The sequence below is a fragment of the Phodopus roborovskii genome, unplaced genomic scaffold (genome assembly GCF_943737965.1).
Source record: "Phodopus roborovskii unplaced genomic scaffold, PHOROB, whole genome shotgun sequence".
Taxonomy (NCBI): Eukaryota; Metazoa; Chordata; class Mammalia; order Rodentia; family Cricetidae; genus Phodopus; species Phodopus roborovskii.
This window is the reverse complement of record NW_026126418.1, coordinates 77,330,967-77,354,975: the sequence shown is the minus strand read 5'-3', so window position 1 is coordinate 77,354,975 and position 24,009 is coordinate 77,330,967. Positions and strand designations below refer to the sequence as shown.

Sequence of the window (24,009 nt, the reverse complement as noted above, 5' to 3'; positions counted from 1 at the left end):
TGTAGACCCTTGGAAAGGCTCATTGGAAATAAAGACAGAACCTGGAAGTCCAGAATCATGAAATTATCAGGCAACTTGCATTCAAGTTGTGGCATTTTAAGATGTGTTAGTTGATTCAGATAGCAGTGGACTCAGGTTCAGTTCCCAGCACTCAGGTTAGGTAGCTGACAACCACCAGTAACTCCAGCCCCAGGAAATCCAACACAGAGGAAAAGAGAAAGAGGAACAGATACACAGAAGGAGGGAGAGAAGGAAAGAGAGGAAGATAGGAGATGGTGGTGCTCTTAGTGGCTACAGCTGAGGGTGTATGTATCCTGTCAGAAATCTCAGGGCAGACCAATACAGATGCCTGAATACTAACACAGGTGTGCATATAAACAAAAAATTTAAAAGCTATTTAAAAATAGAAAAAGAAAAACACTCCTAAAACAACAAGAAAAATGATAAATATCAGCAGCCCTCTTGAGACCACTAGATGAACATTATTAAAACCTCTTTTATTTATTTTTAAAGATGTATTTTTATTTTTATTTAAATTAGAAATGATCTTGTTTTACATGTCAATCCTATTTCCCTCTCCCTCCCATACTCCCCTGCCTCCCCACCAACTTCCCCAATCCCATCCCTCTTCTGCTCCCCAGGGAGAGTGAGGACTTCCATGGTGAGTCTTCAAAGTCTGTCATATCATTTGGGGCAGGGCCTAGGCCCTCCCCCATGTGCCTAGGCTGAGAGAGCATCCTTCTATGTGGATAAATACTGTAAAACCTCTTTTCTTATTTGATTGTAAACTTTTCTTAGGTCTATACCAGTCATCAGAATCTTAGCTTTAGAAAGAGAGAGAGAACATGATGTGTAAAAGTGCTTTAGCTTTTCCCTCTTCAAGAATCACACAAGTGTTAAAATTTTAGAGTATGTGCCATTGTAATTTTTCTATTTGGCTTCACCATTGTCTACTATCTTTCTACCTAAACTACCGAGCAAATATTACTACAGTAGTAAGTGTTTAGGTAAGCAGCTCAGCATATGAAGGACCACCAAAGGACATGATTGCTTGTCCTTGGTCAACTGTGTCCAATCTTAGATTTCACCCAGCCAAGCTAGTTACCATTATATTAAAATTCTAAATGTATTTCTTTCTTGATATGTAATTGTGGTAAGGCTACCATAAATGCCCTTCCCGGATAGTGAGATCAACAACTAACTTATCCATGGAGCACTCATCTAATAACTGTTGGGAACAGGAGCAAACACCCATACATAAACACTGAGTTGAACTAGAACCCAGGTGCAGATGGAAAGGACAAGACCAGGTGGCAGAAACACATAGAGACAGCTTACCTGAACAAGGAGGAGCTAACAGGCCCTCAGACTGATAGCTGGGAAGCCAGCATGGGACTGACTCAGGCCCCCCTGAATATGGTTCTCAGCTAGAAGGACTGAGCAGTCTAAGGGACCTCAGACAATGGAGCCAGGATGTATCCCTGGTGCACAAAAGGACCTTGCTAACACATCCCCCATGGAGGGATAACTGCCTTAACCTAGAGACAGGAGAGAAGCCCTAGTCCCTACTTCACATGGCCTGTCAGATCTATATGACCCCGACTGGATGGCATTCCCCTACATATGGAATTGGGGTAAGGGGATGGGAGGGGATGGTGGTTAGGGAACATGTGAGAGGGCAGAGAGGGTAAAAGGGAGGGAGGGAAGGAGGGAGAGGGAATTGAGATCGACATGTAAAATAATAAATTAAATTTAAACAAATCTTTAGTCTTAGATCCAAAGTTCAAACTTCTACCTCTTGAAGGCCACCCATTCCTAATGTGTTTTTGGAAGTTCAGTGGTTTACACTGAATTACGGATTACTGTTAAGTCTTTGTGCTCCAGCACAAATTACAATGTAATTTTCACTGGGATCAGAGATGAGTGAGGAGCAGTCTGCTCATGCATCTTTCCTACTTAAGGCATTGGCTTTTTATCTGCTTAGAACTCATATAGGAAAAGCAGGTCATTTCCAAATCACTACCCTAGTTCCTTAAGGTTGTTAAACATATCTAAATTATTCCAGCTATCTAGGCTACTATTCTTCCTTAAATATCTGTTTATAAAGCCAACAATTAAGAACATTCCTGAGAAGTTGTGGCACTGCTCCCCTTTATTACTATTACCTGCCTGGTATGCTTCCATATTATGCTCTTTCCATCCTTATATCATGATATTCTCTCAGGCACTTACTGTCTACCACCCAATGTATAATAACCAATCCATTGCCAAATTATCTGCATTGTTTACCTAAGTTTATAAACTCTTTAATATGACATCCTGAACAATAAAACACTTATCTACTTGTCTAGATTAATATATAATTCTCTCTGGACTCTAACACAGCTGTGATTTAGTAACACAAACCTTTTTTTTAATTTCCCTGAACTTAACATGCTACTATAATACTTCTGGTTTATTCTATCTCTTCTGGCAGGACTGTCCTTTGTCTCATTGGATACTAATCCTGCACATCCTCCATAACTCAGTTGAAAACTTTCCTCCTTATAATATTTTTGCTGCAACCTACACAGCATTTCCTGTGTCCTCTCTTGTGCTATTTCATGTAATTATGTCATTGAGCTAAACCTCAATTTTTTAATTATAAAATACACATAATAGTCTGTACTGTTATGTGGGTCAAAAGAGATAATACAGATAGGCAACACTGCTAACACATGGCCTGACATATAGGATTATGGAAGAAAGGATGACCATTTTGTTATGTTTCTAGTGAGGCATTTTTGGTACTCTCATATTTCACTCTGTGTTTGCATAGCTAGAAGGTGGGCTAGAGGTATGTCTTTTTCTTGTTCTGTATGAGCAGAGCTAGACACACTGCCTGCCATAGAATAGGTAATATGTTAAATAACTACTAATTGAAAGAATCTATAAAATAAGGGAAGTAACAATCTAACTTTTCTGAATTAATGATAATATATTAATTTTATGTATGTGATAACTTTGTTTCATTTGCAACTTCTTTTTTGAAAATTATATATAAATAGCATATATGCATATAGAACCAGTTGGGATTTAGTTTGTGGGCAACATGACTCCATGCTTGTAGCTTAATCAGGGAAATTATGAAGAGGTTTTCTGTGTCACTGTTCTCAAAGTCAAGAAGCCTCAATTCCTGATGTGTAGTAATTGACCTCGTAACAGAGTTTCCAGGTGTTAAAGAAAGTACAATATATTTTCTTCTCCTGACCCATCTTCATTAGAACCAATTTTTAAATAAAAAGAGTGCTGGGTTGGAGGAAGGAAATTATACCTATTTTAAATGTCCCCATTCTTTGAACTTTCTATACCAATGGTGGCATCCTCTAACATAATTTATGAACAAACTTATTTCTAGATTTCTAGGAAATAAAGAGAATGATTTAAATTACTCTAGTAATTATAATTTCCAAATCTAGAGGGAAAATAAATGGGCAACAATAACACAGAGTTCAATTTTTACACTAAAGAGATGCTAGGAAAATAGTGAATAAGTATGCCAGAATGCTGTTTAAGTAATCAAATATTTACTGACTATGCATTCCATGATGAGACCACAATTGGAGGTATAGTATTTGGAGAAATGAGAATACAGAAGTTTATTTTGAGGAAATGAAACAATGTCATCAAGTTGAGATTTCTGGCCTGCTTAAGAGCTTCTTTAGAACCTCTTTCATATGCTATAAATGGAGGAGTTCAGCAATGCAGTGACTCCTGCGTATATTGTAGAAGCAACTATGTTTTTGTCACTGAAAGTACTGGATGAATGTATAAGATAAAGTCTAATAATTGCAACATAATACAGAGACATCACAGACAGGTGGGAGCCACATGAGAACAAAGCTTTGCAGATCCCTTTGGTAGATGAAAATTTCAGGACAGTGGTCCTAATGTGGCAGTAAGAGATCAAGATGCTTATTAGTGGCAGAGTAATCACTGCTATGCCCACTGTGAAAATTATCAGACCCTTGGGGGAGGTGTCTTAGCATGAGCGATTTCAACAAGACAGCGAGGTCACAGAAGGACAGCCAGGGCAGTAGGAGAGTGTGGAGTAGAGCACTAACACAGGCTAGGATTTAGATATACAGCTCTCTCTCATGATGGTGGTGTAGAGGAGGGGATGGCAGATGGCCACATATGATCAAATGCCACTGAAGTGAGAAGACAGTTGTCCAGATCCAAAAATAATATGAATTACATATTATTATACTACATAGGGAATTGGTGGATGCTAAGTCTGTATGTTTCTTAGCATCTTGAGGATAGAGACAGATGAGAAAGAGATGTCTGTGAAGGCCAAGTGGCTGAGGAAGAAGTACATGGGGGTGTGGAGGTGAGAGTCCAGCCTGATGAGCAGGATGATGAGCAGGTTCCCCAGCACCGTGGTCAGGTGCATGGCCAGGACAGGGCTGGGTACATACCTTGTACCTCTGGCTGGATGGAGAGCCCCAGGAGGATGAATTCAGACACAGTGTTCTGATTCTCTCTCCCCATGTTATTTTTATTGCTATGAACAGAAAGATATTGAAGAATGAGGAAACAAACATACTGATTTAGAGCAGGAGAGTAAAAATATGATTCCCTTTACAGGTGAATATCGTATGCTGGTATTAGTCATTTAAAGTGGGTTGCACAGTAAATGAGATAATTTGCCAACAAAGAAGAGAGTTAATAAAGTGGCATCATTGGCATTCATCAGCATCTGGGACAAAGCAAATGAGATCATGTGATGTCTTGAAACTGTACAGTCAAGAAGAACCTCCATTGTTTTAGGAGAAGCCTTTACACCTTCAAATTGCAGTGTCACATTTCAAAATGTGAATTAATTAGCATTAATAAACTATAAGGTGGAGATTTCAAAGACTTTAATAATAAAGACTTAAGTAAAATTAGCTCAAAAATTAATTTCTAGGGACAAAGAACATTGCTAAATCATGCCCTGGGTTCAAGCCCAGGCCTGGAAAGACAAATGGTCATTGCAAAAATAATAGTGATAAAGTTGGTGAGAAATCAAAAGTATCTTTTCATTATGCTAGCAAATGGTAATATTATTGATAATTACACATTTATTGACAGTTATCCCACTTATCAGGACTTTTTAAGATCATTTTCTGATCTCATCCTGTTACAATGACCTTTCTTGAAGCCATGAAAATACATAATGCAACAGAAAAGAGGGTTTGTTTGTTTTGTTTTGTTTTTAAATCAAGAGATTTTAAAAAACAAGAACCACTGCTATTCCCTTCTGTCCTGTTTAGCTTTCTCATTTGGGCTTCCAACATCTAGACCATTTACTGAGCATCCCTGTCAGAGCTCCAGAGTCCCAAGGCCACAGTATCACATATCTAAAAATATTTGTCTGTGGCCTTCCCCCAAGGCTGTTGTCTTCTCTCAGAAATATTTCAGAGTATAAGTTACAAATGCTGCAAGAATGTAGGAAAAGAGAATTTTAAAAAAAATGCTAAGGACCTACTACACTAGTGCAGAGTGAGTGAGGTGAGGTGTCAGGAATTTTATTGCAGTTCTCAGTCACAGCGAAGCTAGAAGAGCTTGTGAGGTTAGAGGTTCCTAACAATTCTTATTCTCCTTTCTGATTTGAGCATCCTCCTGTATGCCATAAGCACACCATGTCTGTGTGGCCCTTACTCGCCAAATAACTAATGAGAATCCCAAGTAGACAGGAATGGCAGAACACCCAGCCCAGGTCCCCAGGTTTTCATTGCTCACAAGCGTTTTGAAGCTGCTAGATGCTGTGGTCCGAACCATGAAACAATGAGATTGAGCATGGAGTGGTGGTGAGTCAAGACCAGCAACACAGAGGAAGAGGGGTAAAAAAAAAAAAATGTGCAGCCGGCTTGGCTATAGTTAATCACTGTAGTGTGATGTGTATACAACTGTTAAAATTTGTGGAGAGGTCATTGTTAATTTTTCATTATCATTATCATTTTCTTCACTTACAAAAGCAGGTTTCCTTATGACATTTTCATAATACTCCATTTTGGCTGACCTTTTACATCCTCCCTTTCCTCTTCTCCTGGCTCCTCATCCCTGACTAAACTTTCCATTCCCTGAATTATTCCCCCTTCCACTTTCTTAAAAATTAATAAATATTAAAACAAATATTTAAAGTGAAAAAGAATTGTTGATGAACATGCAATGACTAACTTAAAAACTGAGAAACTAAATATAATATGAAATTAAAATATCAGTTAAAAAGAAAGTTAGACATTGACCTGAACTGGTATCCAGATGCAGAAAGGGAGGAGTGATAAGAAAAGGATCAAGACCAGGCTGCAGAAACACACAGAGACAGCTGACCTGAACAATGGACCCCCAAGTGATAGCTGGGAATCCAGCATTGGACTGACTCAGAGCCCCTGAATGTGGGTCTCAATTAGAAGGCCTGGGCAGTCTAAAGGACCTCAGACAGTGGAACCAGGATGTATTCCTGGTGCATGAAAGGACTTTGGGAGCACATTTCCCATGGAGGGATACTTCCTTAACCTAGAGACATGAGGGAGGGCCTAGTCCCTACCCCAAATGACTTGACATATTTTGTTGGCCCCCTCCTGGAAGGCATCACCCTCCCTGTGGAGCATGGGGAGAATGGGATAGGAGGGTGGTCAGGGGGTATGGGAGGGAGGGAGGGAGGGAGGGAGGGAGGGAGAAGGAAGGGAGGAAAGGAAGGAGGAAGAGGGAACTGGGATCTATATGTAAAATAAGAAAAAAATAATAGTAAAAAAAGAGGAAAGTTTGACATGAACTATTTCAAAGTTTTGATGGTAATAATAGCTTGGTAGTTGATTGTTTATGGTCACTATTTTTTCTATCTTTAAAAAATACCTTTTTTGAGAATATCATTAAAATATATTATATGAAACTTTCTAAGAATAAGTAAAATTGGAAAAGGTCATTTCCCTACTTTTATCTGTGTGTGTGTGTATTTTTTTTTCCCAAAAAAAAAAAAGTTTCTTTATTCTAAAAATGCTAGAGCATGCTTCTGGATCAGTGAGTACCAGACTGTGCTAGGGAGTGGATAAAGGAAATCATCAATGGATTTTAATAAGAAGCTGAGAAATTAAGACTGTATTTAGTATGTTAAGCTTTCTAAGTAGACATATTTTCCAAATATACTTCCAGTGCCATCTAAAATAGAGCCTAAATTGAAGAGAAAGGTTACCCTAGACTGGTTATTCACTGTTTACTCTAAATAAGTGCACATGACAATACCTATAAACGTTAGTGATGATATCAGATCTGTAAATGTGATGTCTCTAGTGTGTGTGTGTGCCTGTAGTGAACTATCTCAGTGTCCCTTCTTCAATTCCTAAACTGTTGGAGCTAAATACAAAGGAGTTATTGGCCAGAAATTACTTCAGCAAGAGCACAGAGGAAGCAGATAGACAGACATGCACGCATGCACACACAGGCACACACACACACACACACACACACACACACACACACACATACACACACACAGCTACTCTGGCTCTTGTCCCTTTCCCCTTCCATGGGAGACCTTGTATGTCTCTCTTAGGGTCCACCTTGTAGCCTAGCTTCTGTGTCAATGGATTGTAGGCTGGTGATCTTTTGCTCTATATCTAAAGTCCATATATGAGTGAGTATATACCATGATCATCTAGTTCCATCCATTTGCCTGTGAATTTCAATATATATATTAAAAATTTAGAAGGAGGAAGAGGAGACAGCAGTAATAGCTTGGAATTTTCATCTAGGCCCCAAACTCCTGGGAAGAGGAGCTAAAGATTGAGTTAACAATTGAGTATGCCTACCTGAAGAAACAAACTTACACAACAATACCTTAAGGATGAGGTTAGTGAACACATCTATGCTTTGGGATGACAATATAGACCAAGTTCCATGGTAAAACATCTCTGACACTTAGCAACTTCAAGCATGCCTACATGTGCATCCTCATCTGGCTGTTCACCTGCATCCTTTAAATCCTTATAAATCAATAAATGGAAGAGTTCCTTGAGATATCCTACCACATTACTGAACCCAAGGGGGTTTTAGAAACACCAGCTTTCAGTTGATTATCCAGAAGCCTAAACAACGTCTGCCTAAACTCAGGGAAATAGCATGGATGTCCATTTTACAGCTGGCATTCAGCATTATGATGCAAGTTCTATCAAGAGTAAGTGGGAATAAGAACCAAAAGATGATTCTGCAGTTCAGAGCTGTGGAAGAGATGAAATCTGTTCCTAGCATTCATAGGAACTATAGGAGATCCAGCAACCATAAGAAACTGCATGAATGTGTGTGTGCTCCTGAGTGTGTGTGCACACACAAACAGAAGAGAGCAGAAGCTAAGGAGGAAAAGTGAGAGGAAGAAATATAAATGCAGGGCTGATGAGATGGCTTAGAAAGTAGATGTGCTTGTCAGATAAGCTTAACACCCTGAGTTTCATACCCCACACTTGCATGGTGGAAGGAGAAATCCAGCTTCTTCAAACTGTCCTGTTAGTCCATGTGCTATACAGTACATACATAACTAAATAAATAAATGCAACAAAAATAAATTTTTAAAAGAAATGACTATGAAAGTGACTGCTTACATAATCACGTTTGTTAGGGTTTAATATCCAGAAAATATTTCTCTTAAAATGTAAAGTGACAATTCAACTTAAAATTAGCAAAGTGGCTGGTGATTATAGCCCAGGTTTATCCTTTACTTGGGAGGTAGAGATGGGAGGATCAAATGTTCAAGGACATCCTCAGCTACTTAGTGATTTCAAGGCAAGCCTGGAATGCATGAGCTTCCTTCTTTCCTACTTTCTTTTTTCCTTTCTTTCTTTCTTCCTTCCTTCCTTCTCCTTCCCTTTCTTCCTCCTTCCTCTTTGCCTCCCTCATCACTTCCCTCCCTTCTTCCTTCCCTCCCTCCCCTTTCTATCTCCCCTCCCTTCCACTATTCTTCCCTCTGCCCCCCCCTCTCCTTCTGTAAGCAGTGTGGAGTTGGAGAGATGATTATGTTTTCTCAATACTCTTGCAGAGGACCCAGGTTTAGGTTCCATCACCCACATAGTGGTTCATTACTATCTGTAACTCCAGTACCAGCATATCTCATGCCCATTTTTGACCTCCCAGTATATTAGGCCAAAAAGATGCATATATGCAAAATATCATAAACATGACAATAATAAAAATTAGAAATGGGCAAATAATTTAGACAGAAATTTCTTCAAACTAAGAGAAACAGCCAACAAACACTACAAAGATGTTCAACATAATCAATAATGGGGAAATAAAACTGAAAGTCACATAAAATAGTATAAGAATAATACAAAATAAGACAACAGTAATTACCAGGATTATAGAGAAATCATAAACATCATTCATGATTTGTGGGACTATAAAACAGTTCAGCAGTATTTAGCACAGCATTGTTACGTGTAGTTAAATTAATTGTAAACATAAACTCAAGCAAATACTTCCACAAGCATGATTATGGAAATGCCATGTATAATAGCTACAAGATGGAAACAATGGAAAAATGTATCAATAGGTGAAGGATGAGCAAATTATGTTACATCAATAGGATGGAATACTGCTGACACATTCAACAATGTGTAGAACCTCACAAACAAGGCACTGAGGGAAAGAACCTGAAACAAGAAAAGTCCCATCTGTCCATGGGAATAAAAAGAGATTTCCAGTCACCGATGCCAACTATGGTAGAAGGTGTGGGATAATAATTCTAGTGAGCATGGAATTTTCTTTACAGATGATTAAAACGCTTGGGAACAAAATGGTCACACAACATAGTAAATATAAGGTCATGAAATTGTTTTCCTTGAAAGAGTTAATTATGTTTTATGTCAAACCCATCTCATGAAAAAATCACTTATAGAAATCAATTGCTGGTATATATGTAAGATGGTTTCTAGAACCTTTATTCCAAAACCTTTATTCAATGATGTTTGTTAATGTTAATTCTTGTCTGCCTAAACAATGCTACAGTGCTTTGATTAAGATGACATTGTGGTGGTACACACATTTAATTGCAGCTTTTAGGAGGCATAGGCAGGTGAATCTTTTCTTAGTTTATAGAGTGAGTTTCAGAACAGCCAGGACTACTCAGACAAACCCTGTCTTGAAAAACCAAAAAGTAAAAAGTATATCATTAAGTAAAAAGAAGAAAGAAAGAAAACATGCAACAATAGAAAGAGTAGTATGACACCACCAGAATCTGGGAACTCTACACCAACTAGACCTGAACACACCAAAGCAGATAAAGCAGAACAGAACAACTTAAAAAAAATAACTACATAAAAATGATAGCGGCCCTCAAAGATGATTCGAGAAAATCCCTTAAAGAAATGAAAGAAAAAACAAACAAAAAAATGGAAGAAATAGAGGACAAGACCAAGCAAAACATGCAAGAACTGAACAAACCTTTTAAAGAAAGTAAGGAAAGCCAAGAAAAAAACAATCAAACAAATGAAGGAAATAATTCAAACAGTTCAAGACCTGAAAACTGAAATAGAGACAATAAAGAAAACACAAATTGAGGGAAAGCTGGAAATAGAAAAACAGGGTAAACAATCAGGAATGACAGATGCAAGCACAACCAAAGTAGAGAAACAGATTCATCAACCAAAGAAAAGCTTAAATCCAACAAATTCTTAACACAAAACATCCAGGAAATGTGGGACCAAACCTAAGAATAACAGGCATAGAGGAAGGTGAAGAAGCCCAGCTCAAAGTTGCAGGAAACATATTCAACAAAATCATTGAAAAAAACTTTCCCAATGGGAAGAAGGGCATGCCCATGAAAGTACAAGAGGCATACCTAACACCAAATAGACAGAACCAAAACAATAAGTGTAAGGAGTACGGCCTCTCCCATCAAATAAGTACCCTTGTTACATAATAATCAAAAACCTAACATACAGAATAAAGGAAAAAGGACAGCTAACACATAAAGGGAGACCTATCAAAATTACACCTAAAGATGGCTGGTCCTCTGCCAGAGGTGAGTCTGGAACCAGTTCAGGTTGAATTCCCCGCCCCCCCAACACACACACAACCTTCCCTGGGAACTCCCTGGGTTAGCCCCGAACTCCCTCCCCCCCCCCTCCTGTGTCCTGTACCTAGCAAGAGTGCTCCTGGTACTCTAATCCACAAACACCACCCCGCCGCACCCAGAACCTGCCCTCTCCTAACCCTGTGCCCTACCTAGCCCACTGCCCCACTGCTCTGGTTGAGCACTGGGCCAGAGGACAGGTCCAACAATCCTGCCACCTCCAGGAAACTTCCTGGATCTGCTCTGAGCACACAAGAACCTGTTTTCCATGCAGGACCACCCTGAGTCGCCGCCTACCTGATCTTTGACCCCCATCAATGGGCCCCTGCCTGAGGAGAGACCTCCTAGAGAACTTGGACTTCCCAGAGCTATAGACAAGGAAACCCTGACCCATCTAAGCCCACCTGTGGAATAGCATAGAGACAGAAAGGCACCACCTGCACCCACGGGAAGAAGCAATGGGAAGACAGCAATAAAAAAAAAAAAAAACCCTAACAATAGAAAAACAAGCATGACACCACCAGAGTCTAGGGACTCTACACCAACTAGACCTGAACACCCCAAAGTAGATGAAACAGAAGAGAACGACTTAAAAAACAACTTCATAAAAATGATAGAGGCCTTCAAAGATGATATGAGAAAATCCCTTAAGGAAATGGAAGAAAAAAAACAAATAATTGAAAGAAATAGAGGAAAAGACCACGCCAAAAAAGAAGAATAACAATGAGAATGAGAAGAAGGAGAAGAAGAAGGCCAAGGAGGAGGAGAAGGAGGAGGAGGAGGAGGAGGAGGAGGAGGAGGAGGAGGAGAAGAAGAAGAAGAAGAAAAAGAAGAAGAAGAAGAAGAAGAAATGAACAAATCTCTTAAAGAAAGCAAGGAAAGCCAAGAGAAAATAATCAAACAGTTGAAGGAAACAACTCAAACAGTTCAAGACTCGAAAACTTAAAGACCATAAAGAAAACACAATTTAAAGTAATGGTAGAAATAGAAAAACAGAGCAAATGATCAGGAAGGATATATGCAAGCATAACCAACAGAATAACAGAGATAGAAGAGAGAATCTCAGATGAAGATAAACTAGAGAAAATTGATTCATTGACCAAAGAATATCTTAAATCCAACAAATCCTTAACACAAAACATCCAAGAAATGTGGGCACCATTAAAAGGCCAAATTTAAGAATAATAGGCATTAGAGGAAGACAAAGAAGCCCAGCTCAAAGGTACAGCAAACATATTCAACAAAATCATTGAAGAAAACTATCCAAATCTGAAGAAGGACATACCCATGAAAATGCAAGAAGCCTACTGAACACCAAATAGACTGGATGAAAGAAAAAAAGACCCCTTGATACATAATTATCAAAACACCTAGAATACAGAATAAAGAAAGAATATTAAGAGAAGCAAATGAAAAAGGACAGGTAACACATAAAGGCAGACTTATCAAAATTACATCTGACTTCTCCATGGTAACTAACAAGGCCCGAAGGTCCTGGATAGATGTTCTACAAGTACTAAGATTCCACGGATGCCAGCCCAGGATACTATACCAAGCAAAAGTCTCAATTACTATAGATGGAGAAAACAATATATTCATGGACAAAGCCAGATTGTCACAATATGTATCTACAAATCCAGCCCTTTAGGAAGGAAAACTCCAACCCAAGGAAGTTAACTATGCTCACAAAGACATAGGCAATAGATAATCCCACTTCACCAGAACCCAAGGGTAAAGCAGGGCAAATATATTCACAATACCACTGCCAACAACAAATCTAAAACAAACAAGCATTAACAATAAATGATCCTTACTTTCCCTCAACATTAATGGTCTTAACTCGCCTATAAAAAGACACAAGCTAACAGAATGGATGTGAAGACAGAATCCATCCTTCTGCTGCGTACAAGAAACACATCTAAGATTCAAAGACACCTCAGGCTAAAGGGTTGGGAAAAGATCTTACAATCAAATGGAACCACGAAGCAAGGAGGTGTAGATATTCTAATATCTAACAAGTTAGACTTCAAACAATCAAAAAAGATGAAGACAGTCACAGGAGATATCCATTACCATAAACTCTCAATTGTGAACTTCTATGCCCCAAATACAAAGGCACCCACATTCATAAAAGAAATGCTACTAAAACTCAAATCTCACATAAAACCTCACACACTCAGAGTGGGAAACTTCAACACCACACTCTCAACACTAGACAGGACCACCAGACTAAAACATAGCAAACAAACAAAAGAACTAAAAGAAGGTATGTCCCAATTAGGTTTCACAGAAATCTATAGAACATTCCATCCAAACACAAAAGAATATACCTTCTTCTCTGCTCCACATGGAACCTTCTCTAAAATTGACCACATACTAGACAACACAACAAACCTCAATAGAAACAAAAAAAAAACTGGAATAGTTTCCTGTATATTATCAGACCACCATGCTTTAAACTTGGAATTCAACAATAACACGAATCGCAGAAACCCTACAAACTAATGAAACAATGCACAATTTCACCATACCTGGGTCAAAGAAGAAATAAAGAAAGAAATTAAGGACTTCCAAGAATTCAATGAGAATAAGGACACAACATACCCAAACTTATGGGACACTTTGAAAGCAGTGTACAAGGGAAGTTCATTGCACTAAGTGCTCATATGAAGAAAATGAAGGATAGCCACATTACAGAATTAACAGCACAATGGAAAGCCTTAAAACTAAAGAAGCAAACTCACACTGGAGCAGTAGATGCCAGGATATAATCAATTTGAGGGCTGAACAGAACCAGGAAAACAATACAAAAAAATCAATGCAATAAAGAGTTGGTTTTTCGAGAAAATAGATAAACCTTTATCCAAACTAACCAAAAAGCAGAGAAAGAACATGTAAATTAACAAAATCAGAAATGAAAAAGGGGACATAACAATGGACACAGAGGAAATCCAGAGAACCTTCAGGTCATACTTTGAAAACCTGTACTCCACAAAATTTGAAAATTCAAAGGAAATGAACATCAATTTCTGGATAACTACCACTGACCAAATTAAATCAAGAACAGACAAACAACTTAAATAGACCTATAACCCCTAACTAAATAGAAGCAGTCATCCAAAGCCTTCCAACCAAAAAGAGCCCAGGACCAGATGGCGTCAGTGCAGAATTCTACCAGAAATTCAAGAAAGAGCTAATACCAATGCTTTTCAATTTGTTCCACACAATAGAAACAGAAGGTTCATTACCAAACTCTTTTTAAGAGGCCACAATCACCTTGGTAGCCAAGCCTCACAAAGACACACTAAGAAAGAAAACTACAGACCAATTTCCCTGATGAACATCAATGCAAAAATACTCACTAGAATACTGGCAAACAGAATTCAAGAATACATCAGAGAAATGATCCACCATGACCAAGTAGGCTTCATCCCTGGGTTGCAGGGATGGTTCAACATATGAAAATCTATCAATGTGATCCACCATATAAACAAACTGAAGAAAAAAATTCCAAATGATCATCTACCTAGATGCTGAAAAAGCCTATTACAAAATTCAACACCCTTTCATGTTAAAGGTCTTGGAGAGAACAGGGATGACAGGAACATATCTAAACATAACATAAGTAAACCAAATATACAGTAAACCAACAGCCAACATGAAACTGTATGGAGAGAATCTTAAGGCGATTCCTCTAAAATCAGGTACAAGACGAGGCTGCCTTCTCTCTCCATATCTCTTCAATATCGTATTTGAAGTTCTAGCTAAAGTTATAAGACAACAAAAGGAGATCAAGGGGATTCAAATTGGAAAGGAAAAAGTCAAACTTTCATATTTACAGATGATAAGCAACCCAATAAACTCTACCAGGGAACTCCAACAGCTGATAAACACCTTCAGCAAACTAGCAGGATACTAGATAAACTCAAAAATTCAGTAGCCCTACCTTATTCAGATGACAAAGGGGCTGAGAAAGAAATCAGAGAAATATCACCCTTTACAATAGCCACAAGCAACATAAAGTATCTTGGTGTAATGCTTACCAAACAAGTGAAAGACCTATATTATAAGAACTTTGTGTCTTTAAATAAAGAAATTAAAGAAGATACCAGAAAATGGAAAGATCTCCCATGCTCTTGGATAGGTAGGATAAACATAGTAAAAATGGCAATCTTGCCAAAAGCAATCTACAGATTCAATGCGATCCCCATTAAAATCCCACCACAATTCTTCACTGACCTTGAAAGGATACAACTTTATATGGAAAAACAAAAGACCCAGGATACCCAAAACAATCCTATACAATAAAAGAACTTCAGGAGGCATCACCATTCCTGACTTTAAGCTCTACTACAGAGCTACAGTCCTGAAAACAGCCTGGTATTGGCACAAAATAGACAGGTAGACCAATGGAATTGAATTGAAAATCCTGATATTAGCCCACACACCCATGAACACCTGATTTTCGACAAAACAGCTAAAATTATACAATGGGGCGAGGACAGCCTCTTCAACAAATGGTGCTGGCACAATTGGATGAGGGTGTGTAGAAGACTGCAGATAGACCCATGTCTGTTGCCATGCACAAAACTCAAGTGCAAATGGATCAAAGACCTCAACATCAATCCAGCCACATTGAACCTCTTAGAAGAGAAAGTAGGAGGTACCCTTGAACAAATTGGCATAGGAAACTGCTTCCTGAACATAACTCCAGGGGCACAGACACTGAGAGCAACAATTAATAAATGGGACCACCTCAAACTTAGAAGCTTCTGTAAGGCAAAGGACAAGACCAAATGGCAGCCCACAGACTGGGAAAAGATTTTCACCAATCCTATATCTGACAAAGGGCTGATCTCCAAAATATAGAAAGAACTCAAGAAACTAATCAACAAAGCACCATATAACCCTATTAAAAATAGGGTACAGAACTGAAGAAAGAATTCTCAATAGAGGAAATCAAAAAGGCTAAATGGAACTTAAGAAAGTGCTCAACATCCTTAGCTATCAGGGAAATGCAAATCAAAACAACTTTGAGATACCATCTTACTCCTGCCAGAATGGCTAAAATTAGAAACACCAATGACAACTCATGCTGAAGTGGATGTGGAGAAATGGGAACACTCCTCCAGTGCTGGTGGGAGTGCAAACTCATACAGCCATTTTGGAAATCAGTATGGCAGTTCCTCAGGAAAATGGGAATTAGTTTACCACAGGACCCGGCAATCCCCCTCTTAGGCATATACCCAAATGATCCACATCCATGCAACAAAGACATCTGTTCAACTATGTTCATAGCAGCACTATTTGTAATAGCAAGAACCTGGAAGCAACCTAGATGCCCCTCAATGGAAGTATGGATAAAGAAGAGTGGCACATCTACACAATGGAATACTACTTGGCAGAAAAAAAATACTGGAATCTTGAAATTCACAGGCAAGTGGATGGAAGAAACCATCCTGAATGAGGAAACCCAGTCTCAAAAAGAGGAACATGGTATGTCCTTGCTCATATATGGATTTTAGATCTAGAGCAAAGGATCACCATCCTATAATACACAACACCAGAGGAACTAGGATACAAGGTGTATTCTAAAAGATTCACATATAGTCACTTACAGAAGGGGGAAGGGACAAGTCCCCCAGAGAACAGGGGAAATGGGGGGGGGGGGCAATGAATGGAGAGAGAAGTAGGAGAAAGAGCGGGGGAGGAGAGGAAAACACATGTGACTAGGAAGATTGAGTCAGGGTAGGAATAGAAAACAGGAGAGGGGGGACAGGGGGAGAGAGACCAAGAAAACGTAAAAGAGGGAGCCAATATTGGTTTGAAGAGAAAATTGAACACAAAGAAAGGTCTAGAGACCTATAAGCCTGCCGCCAACTAACAATTTGAGCATCCATGGAAAGGCTACCATAAATGCCCTTCCCGGATAGTGAGATCAACAACTAACTAATCCACCATCATAGAGCCCTCATCTAGTACCTGTTGGAAACAGAAGCAAACACCCATACCTAATTCCCCAGCTGAGAATCCAGCATGGGACTGACTCAGGCCCCCTGAATATGGGTCTCAGCTAGAAGGACTGAGCAGTTTAAGGGACCTCAGACAGTGGAACCTGGATGTATCTCTGGTGCACAAAAAGACCTTGGGAACACATCCTCCATGGAGGGATACTGCCTTAACCTAGAGACAGGAAAGAAGTCCTAGTCCCTACTTCAAATGATCTGTCAGATCTACATGACTCCACAGGATGGCATTTCCCTACATGTGGAATTGGGGTGGGGGAAAGGGAGGGGAGGGTGGTCAGGGTTCATGTGAGGGGGCACAGAGGGTAAAAGGGAGGGATGGAGGGAGAGGGAACTGGAATCGACATGTAAAATAATAAATTAAATGTAAAAAGAAAGAAAGAAATTAAAGAAGATACCAGAAAATGGAATGATCTCCCATGCTCTTGGATAAGTAGGATAAACATAGTAAAAATGGCAATCTTGCCAAAAGCAATCTACAGATTCAATGCGATCCCCATTAAAATCCCACCACAATTCTTCACTGACCTTGAAAGGATAATAATCAACTTTATATGGAAAAACAAAAGACCCAGGATAGCCAAAACAACCCTGTACAATAAAGGAACTTCAGGAGGCATCACCATCCCTGACTTTAAACTCTACTATAGAGCTATTGTTGGAAACCAGCACTCTGCTGACCCCACCCCCTGATGATGGGCAGAACATACATGGCCATGTCATCACTATATCATTCATTATGAGTCTGTGTAGGGGACTCAGTTTCACCTTTAAAGCAAGTGCTCCCTTTTTTTCTCTCCTTCTCTTCCTCTCTTTTGCTTTCTCTCTTACTCTAGCTCTTTCTCCTGCTTTCGGTTGGCCATCAGCTACCTCCCCTTTCTCTCCTTTCCACCAATAAACTCCACATGGGCACTGAGTCTCATGTTTGTGTTTCATAGGCAATAATTGTAACTAACAAAAGAACAACATTGGTGAGTAAACTCAGTCAGGCCCTCCTCGAGTACTCTGCGGCCGCCTGCTGTGGAGTGTCCAGCCAGAGATGTTCAGGGACCCTGATTCTGAACCAGCAGTACACTTCTATCCAACCATTTGCTTGAAATACCATTCCACACTGGCTACAATTCGGTAAGGTACCCTTTTTAATTATAACTCATTTCCTTAGGGTCTGGTACATTCCTCATGGGTGAATGAAATACTGCCCTTCCTGGGCTTTATATCTGATTTCAGCTTCAAGCCTTCCTGCTTTTGGACTACTTAGTCCTCTGGCCTCTGACTTTCCTGGCAACGTTTTCAAGCTGAAAAGCTTCGAAAAATGCTCTGCCATCCTTGCTTATAGGGCATCTGACCCTTGGCCACATTCTTGGGCTGACGAGTTCCAAGAATGATTAGCCAGTTTTTACTTCACCCATGGGAAATAAACCAGCCTAGATATCCCCTATAAAATAAGTCAAGTTGACTACAATTTCTGCCAGAGAACAGGTAGCTTTTTCTACCTCTCTGCTAAACAATCTCTTTCCTTAAACTTGTCTGTTTCTGTTCTCTTCCCACCAGGCTAAAACTCTCCTGCCTGCTGCAGTTGCAACCCATCTTAGGACAGGAACCTCCCTCTACCTAAAAGTGTCTGTTCCACTATGCATTGTAAGGAGTAAGGTTTTTCCACCCGCCGCCGGTCTGGTCCCACCACCGCGCCAGCCCCAAATAACACACTCTGTATTTGATAGTATGCTGTTGGCCAGTTATTTGTTTCTTATTGGCTAGCTCTGTCTTAAGTATTAACCCATTTCTATGTATTTCCATGTGGTCTTACTGAGAGCGGAGGAATAGCGGTTCTGTTCTCTCCAGACTACTTCCCCTTTCCTCTTGTCTCCTAGTCCCTCCTATCTTGCTTTCCTATTGGCCAACAGTGCTTTATTCATTAACCAGTATGAGAAACATATACAGAATGACATCTCCCTTCAATGTATCTTATACTCCTGTTCAAACGTCTCACTCTCTTGTTTGTCCTCTCTGTTATCCATCTCCTTTTTTCTTCTCTGTGCAGATGCCATTGACTCACAGTGGGCTGAGCTGAGGCAGCAGCATCTGCTCAAGATACTCTGAGATTTTTTCATTCTTCCCCACGAATGAGTTTTTCGGGTTTTGTGCCCTAGCACCACTCATGCTGACTGGCACATTCGTTTCTCAGACCCACCAGGGGTCTCTCGGGTTTTATACCCTAGCACTGCCCTTAGACTGGTACATACATTTCTCAGAACTATGGTGGTCTTTTTGGATGTTGTACCCCTTGGACTCCAGTATCCTGTTAGTTTCACAAATCCTTCTGCCTCACTCATGAAGGAAAAAAAAAGCCAACAAAATTATATCTCAAAATTTTATGACTTCTGCAGCCGCCATCTTGACCATGTGGCCTAGCCTCACCCCAACGTGGTTCTTCCCTCTGCTACACCAACTGCCCAGGCAGAGGGTCAATCTAACCAGTTTCTTCCAGCAACAAAACCTGTAATTCATTTACTTTTTGCCTTTTATTCTTTGTCTCTAATTCCTTTTTTCACTGGTTCTGTTTCACGTGGCTTCATACTCTGGTTTTTCCTATTTTTACCCAGTCCTGTTTGATGTATCTGTACATGTGATTTATATTTAACTTTATATGGTAAATATAAGCTAACCTTATACAACTTAAATTCAACTGTACTAAGTCTTAAATATTTATAAATTGTTATGTATCTTTAAATGATGGTAAACATTTAAGGTATTAAAGGTCTATTTCAAATTAACAAAATATTTTTGACATCCAGTCCATCCTATAAGCTGTATATAAAGGTTAATCTTCTATTATAAAAGTGAATTTTTCTCTACCTCTTTGTACTTTACAGGTATAAGTCTAACCTACTAAGTTAAAAACATTTATAGTCAGGCTGGAGGGCTCTGAGTAAAACATCCCTCCACAGCCTCTCAGCTTGGGTCCAGTTTTCCAGACACATTAATTAATTACAGGTATAAAGCCTTACCTAGCCACCTATGTACTTAAGGCAAGTAACTAAAGACAAATTTTGTCTACTAAGATATACTAAACAGACAGCCCTCAAATGCTCAGAGATCTAGAGAATATGGCATTGAAAGGGTTTCATTAAAAAGCTTTTATAACAGAGACAGGCCAGCTGCTGGCACCACCTATTTCCTTCAAGAAGACTGGTGGACACTGAAGAAAATCCACCCACAAAAGTGGCAATGCTAGCCACTGAGCAATCCTGCCTTTCATCTCAACTGCTGCAAAGGACTAAGGACCGTGTACAAGAGGGCAGTGAAATCAACTTTCTCCGTGTTGCTTGGGCCAATGGTAGGTAAGTCTTCCAAAAGCTCCTAATCCACAGGTCTTGTGCCATCAGCAGAAGGCAGATGTCCTTAAAGCCCTCTGACCTCAATAACTATGGAGAACCTGGGGGCAGCTGTCCATGCTGCCAACTAGTAAGTCTCTGTTACTCTCTAATCATTCAGGCAAAATTTTATCCTTCTCAAGAACTCTGATGCTTTTGACGACTGGTAGCTTTGTCAGCTTAAAGCAGCAGCCAAGGTTCCAACTGTTACAAAACAGATTTCAGAAATGAGTATTTTAAGGTTGCTACTGTTTATACTCTTACATTAATCAATAAAGTTTTAATGAGCTACTAATCCAATTCTGACAGAGTATCAAACACCATACTATGCCACTATATGATCATAACTGTAACTATAAGCTCAAAATTAAGTTGCTTTTCATTGTGCTAAAGTTCTATCAGTTGTATGTGTTGATTCTTTCAGCCAAATTGTTTCTAACATGAGTATGCTGTTAATATGCCTGATATTTATGTTTTCACAAACTCAAAGAGTTCTTGTCAGTTCCAGGGAGCTGAATTGGACCCACTTAAAGAGGTCAGATTCACTCCAAATAAATAAACCGTTCTCTGGTCCTAGGACTCCCTTCCCTCACCTTGGGAAACCCTCCCTCATCTTAAAATTCTCCCCTCAAGTATCAGGACCTAAGAAAAAAACTTTTTTTCTAGACAACCTCATCCTCTGCTCTGCCAACATCTTTCCAGGTCTCAAAAAGACCCCAGAGCTCCATACTGTCAGGACTGTGACAAAACAACCAGCTACCAGGACAGGACAGCACCCCAGCTTTCTCTTATCCCCCAAAGATGATCAATGTCCCCAAGTCAGCAGGAAGCAGTCTAGAGAACTTGATGTCCTTATTCCCTAACCTGCCAAGCCCAACTCCCCAAATGTCCAGTGACCTTCAAGACTGCCCCAACTAACAATTTGAGCAACAGTGGAAAGGCTACAATGAATGCCCTTTCCTGATAATAAGATTGATGACTAACTTATCCACCATAATAGAGCCCTCATCTAGTAGTTGATGTAATCAGAAGCAGACACCCACAACTAAACAATTAGGCTAACTAGAATCCAGATGGAGAGAGGAAGTCAAGACCAGGCTACAGAAACCCACCAAGACAGCTGACCTGAACAAGGAGGAGCTAATGTGCCCCCAGACTGATAGCTGGGAATTCAGCATTGGACGGACTCAGACCCCCTGAACATGGGTATCAGTTAGAAGGCCTGGGTAGTCTAAGGGACCTCTGACAGTGGAACCAGAATGTATCCCTGGTGCACAAAAAGACTTTGGGAGCACATTCCCCATGGAGGGATACTCCCTTAGCCTAGAGGCAGGAGGGAAGGCCCAGACCCTACTTCAAATGACTTGACAGATTTTGATGATTCCTCATGGAAGGCATCACCTTCTCTGTGGAATGTGAGGGGGATGGGATGGGAGGGTGGCCAATGGGCATGGGATGGAGGGAGAAAGATGGAACTGAGATTGATATGTAAAATAAGTAAAAATTATATATATCCACTCTGGGATTCCATCTTACTCAAAGCATAATGATTCAAAACACCAATGACAGCTCATGCTGGAGGGGATGTGGAATGGGGAACACTCATTCATTGCTGGTTGGAGTGCAAACTTACTTATACAGCCACTGTGGAAATCAGTATGGTGATTTCTCAGATAATTGGAGATCAACCTACCTCAAGACCCTGCAATGCCACTGTTGGGCATATACCCAAAGAAGACACATTCACACCACAAGGACCTTTGCTCAACTATGTTCATAACTACATTATTTGTAATAGCCAGATCTTGGAAATAACCTAGATGCCCCTCAACTGAAGACTGGATGAAGAAAATGTGTTATATTTACACAATGGAGTACTACTCAGGGGTAAGAAAAAATGACATCCTAAAACTCACAGGCCAATGGGCAAAACTAGAAAAAATCATCCTAAATGAGGTAACCCAAAACCAGAAAGACAAATATAGTATGTACTCACTTATAAGTGAATACCAGAAATAAAGCAAAAGATACTCAGCATACAGTCCATAACCCCAGAGAAGCTTGAACCCTCTTCTATATACGTATCTACAAATCCGGCCCTACAGAAATTATTGGAAGGAAAACTCCAACCCAAGGAAGTTAACAATGATCACAAAGACATATGCAACAGATAATCTAACTACACCAGAATCCAAGGTAAAGTAGGACAAATATATTCACAATACCACTGCCAACAACAAATCTAACACAAACAAGCATTAACAATCAATGGTCCTTACTCAGACTCAACATTAATGGTCTTAACTCACCTATAAAAAGACACAGGCTAACAGAATGGATACGAAGACAGAATCCATCCTTCTGCTGCATACAAGAACATCTAAGCTTCAAAGATAGACATTACCTCAGGGTAAAGGGTTGGGAAAAGATCTTCCAATCAAAGGGACCCAAGAAGCAAGCAAGTGTGGCTATCCTAATATATAACAAGTTAGACTTCAAACGAAAATTAATCAAAAGAAATGAAGACAGTCATTTCATATTCATTGCAGGAGAAATCCATTGAGACACAAAGTCTCAATTCTGAACATCTATGCCTCAAATACAAAGGCACCCACATTCATAAAAGAAATGCTACTAAAACTCAAACCTCACATAGAACCTCACACACTTATAGTGGGAGACTTAAACACACCACTCTCACCACTAGACAGGACCAGCAATCAGGAACTCAACAAAGAAATGAAAGAACTAACAGAAGTTATGTCTCAACTGGGTTTAACAGACATCTATAGAACATTCCATCCAAACACAAAAGAATATACTTTCTTCTCTGCTCCACATGGAACCGTCTCTAAAATCAACTACATACTAGGTGACATAACAAACCTCAACATTTACAAGATTATTGGAATAGTCCCCTGTATCTTACGAGACAACCATGCTTTAAAATTGGAATTCAACAACAACACAAATCACAGAAAACCTACAAAGTCATGGAAACTGAACAATGTGCAATTGCACGACACCTGGGTCAAAGAAGAAATAAAGAAAGAAATGAAGGACTTTCTAATATTCAATGAGAATGAGGACACAACGTACCCAAACTTATGGGACACCTTGAAAGCAGTGTTAGGAGGGAAGTTCATTGCACTAAGTGCCCATATGAAGAAAACAGAGAATAGTCACATAAGAGAATTAACAGCACAACTGAAAGCCTTAGAACAAAAAGAGGCAAACTTACCCCAGAGGAGTAATCACCAGGAAATAATCAATATGATGGCTGAAATCAACAAAATAGAAACCATGAAAACAATACAAAAAAAATCAATGCAGCAAAGAGTTGGGGTTTTTTTTTTTTTTTTTGAGAAAATCAACAAGATAGACAAAACATTATCTAAACTAACAAAAAAGCAGAAACAGAATATGCAAATTAACAAAATCAGAAATGAAAGGGGAACATAACAATGGACACAGAGGAAATCCAGACAATTTTCAGGTCATAATTTGAACATCTGTATTC

General features: G+C 39.5%; 1 pseudogene; it reads right to left on the bottom strand.

Moving 5' to 3' along the window:
* The window catches only part of LOC127221941 (olfactory receptor 1J4-like), a 36,293-nt pseudogene extending 31,760 nt beyond the window's left edge, over positions 1-4,533 (bottom strand).
* Positions 4,534-24,009: the final 19,476 nt, after the last annotated feature.